The 3,077-nt window shown below is 39.8% G+C and overlaps 1 protein-coding gene across 1 annotated transcript in view; it reads left to right on the top strand.

Annotated features, from left to right (window-relative positions):
* Positions 1 to 3,077, top strand: part of LOC106878942 (semaphorin-2A) — a 101,760-nt gene that overhangs the window by 83,823 nt on the left and 14,860 nt on the right. The window lies entirely within an intron of this gene.

Below are 3,077 nucleotides of genomic sequence, written 5' to 3' on the forward strand. Positions count from 1 at the left end.
CCGTCATATATATGTTTATGTATGTATATATGTGTCTGTGTGTATATGTTTGTGTGTCTGTGTTTGTCCCCCCAACATTGCTTGACAACCGGTGCTGGTGTGTTTACGTCCCTGTAACTTAGCGGTTCGGCAAAAGAGACCGATAGAATAAGTACTAGGCTTACAAAGAATAATTCCTGGGGTCGATTTGCTCGACTAAAGGTGGTGCTCCAGCATGGCTGCAGTCAAATCACTGAAACAAGTAAAAGAGTAAGAATATATATATTTAAAAGAAAGCCTTGTGAGTGGATTTCATAGACAGAAACTGAAAGAAGCCCATCGTGTATATATATATATATATATATATATATATATATATATATATATGTGTGTGTGTGCCTGTGTGGTTGTGTATTGTGTTTGTGTTTGTCCCCCTATGGTACTTGACAACCAGAGTTGGTTTGTTGACATCTCCATGATTTAGCAGTTTCAGCAAACAAGACTAATAGAGTATGCGCCAGATTTAAAAAAATAAGTACCGGGGTCAATTTGAAAGGCAAAGTCGACCTCGCCGGAATTTGAACCCAGAACGTAATGGCAGACAAAATATCGCTAAGCATTTTGCCCTGCACGCTAACGTTTCTTCCAGCTCGCCACTTTTGGTCATGGCCAGAATGCCTTGGGTCTTAATTAGTGCAATCAAGGAGAGTTTGGGCAAAATAAAACTCACAACAATAGCCATTTCTAATACATCTATTCTGTACAACATCAAGAGCCAGCAAGAGGGTTTCTGTAAGGTCTCCCAGCCTGCTGGATAGAGCTATGGTTACTAGTTATTAGTTTTGCCTTATTTATGTAATTTTAACGATTGTATCTACCAAGCTTGTTTGTGTGTGTGTGTGTGTGTGTGAAAAAGTGAGCATGAATGTATGTGTAACTGTGTTTTTGGGTCGGCACATAAATGCATGTGTGTGTAAGTACATGTGTGTGTATGTATGTGTATGAGTGTGTGAAATGAATCTATGTATGTGTGTGCATAAATGTGTGTAAATGTGTTTGTGTGTGTGTATATAATTGATTACGTGTGTATGTTTGTGAATATATGTAATTGAGTGTGTGTATGTGTTTAAATGAGTGTTTTAGTGTGTGTGTGCATGTAAAATAAATCTATGTATGTGTATGTGAGTGCATGTATGTGTGTATGAATGAATGTTCATGTGTAAATGATTGCGTGTGTGTGTGTGTGTGTGTAAATGTGCCTGTAAATGGATGTTTATATGTAAATGGTTGTGTTTGTGTCTGTGCATGTATATAAATGTGTATGTATGTCAGTGCGTTTGTGTGCATACGAATGACTATTTGTTAAAGGCCAGGTGTTTTATCTTAGATTTCACTCCTTCATTTGGAAGGATGTACCATAAATCTCTCTCTCCTCCCTGCTGGATAAGTCTATCTCGTACACGCATTCCAGTGAGATTCCTGCTGATATTACTTGTAGTAAAGAATTTAAAACATTAAGTTTTATGTCCAAATAGATAAGCAGCGGAAGACTGCCTGCAGTTGATTTGAACCCGAGATTCTTGAGTAACTAATCTTACAGCTGTGTGGATAAAAAGCTTGCTTCATGACCATGTAGTTCCTGGTTCAATCCCACTGCATAGCACCTTGGACTTAATCTCACAACAGCATTAAGTTGACTGTCGACTGCTAAATGTTGGTCAAATATGAGGGGCTGCTGAAAACACAGACACACAAACACACATACATACATACATATACATTATACATATATACGACGGGCTTCTTTCTGTTTCTGTCTACCAAATCCACTCAGAAGGCTTTGGTCGGCCCGAGGTTATAGTAGAAGACACTTGCCCAAGGTGCCACGAAGTCGGAATGAACCCGGAACCATGTGATTGGCAAGCAAGCTACTTATCACACAGTCACGCCTGCTCACATTGTACTAATTCCTTTTATTTTTTTTGTTCATATTACATCATGGGACTTGAGTCAACTTGGCTATTCATCTTTCTGAAAGGAGTGAAATATGTTTGACATGTATTAGAGTTGAAATCCTCCCATAAAAATCACTGCCCTTGTTTCCAATGACAAATCATTATGTACTTGTGTTCTGGGATTGAAATTGCAACAGGGTTAGCTTTCCCTTTCATCCCGCAAGCTACAAAACAGAAAGGTCAGAACAAAACTATTAATAATTTTCAAGTTCTCTTTGAAACACTACCCTTAAAATATATCCATTTCATTATGGTTGCTTAAGTTTTTTTTCCTTATAGAATCTGGTGAGGTTCTTTGTCTCAAAAGAAAGCTATTTTCATTTTTAAAAAAATAAAAATACACATACAGGCGCAGGAGTGGCTGTGTGGTAAGTAGCTTGCTTACCAACCACATGGTTCCAGGTTCAGTCCCACTGCATGGCACCTTGGGCAAGTATCTTCTGCTATAGCCTCGGGCCGACCAAAGCCTTGGGAGTGGATTTGGTAGACGGAAACTGAAAGAAGCCCGTCGTATATATGTATATATATATATAGGTATGTGTGTTTGTGTTTGTCCCCCCCACCATCACTTGACAACCGATGCTGGTGTGTTTACGTCCCCTTAACTTAGCGGTTCAGCAAAAAGAGACCGATAAAATAAGTACTAGGCTTACAAAGAGTAAGTCCTGGGGTCGATTTGCTTGACTAAAGGCGGTGCTCCAGTATGGCAGCAGTCAAATGACTGAAACAAGTAAAGAATAATACATTTCTCTCTATATATCATCATCATCATCATCACACAATGTTTTAAATCCAGGTTTTATCCCCATTAATGAGGATGGCTGGATCTACCTCGATGCCATAGCAACTGAGCTAGGCAGGTGCAGCCCACCCCAACCTTTCGGCTGACTGATGCCCAATTTCCTTTGCTATCATGAGGCTTTTTTGGAGCTGGATTTTCTATGGGGTGCATGTTGTTGCTTACCACCAACCTCTGTTTCTAGAGATGAGTGGTCCCGAGACCAAGGCCACTAGCGCAATCTTTAAGAAATGTGGTGGAAAACTAGCTCAGGAAGGCAGGGACGCTACTCCCTGATACCCCTT

Source organism: Octopus bimaculoides, chromosome 8, assembly GCF_001194135.2.
Source record: "Octopus bimaculoides isolate UCB-OBI-ISO-001 chromosome 8, ASM119413v2, whole genome shotgun sequence".
Lineage (NCBI taxonomy): Eukaryota > Metazoa > Mollusca > Cephalopoda > Octopoda > Octopodidae > Octopus > Octopus bimaculoides.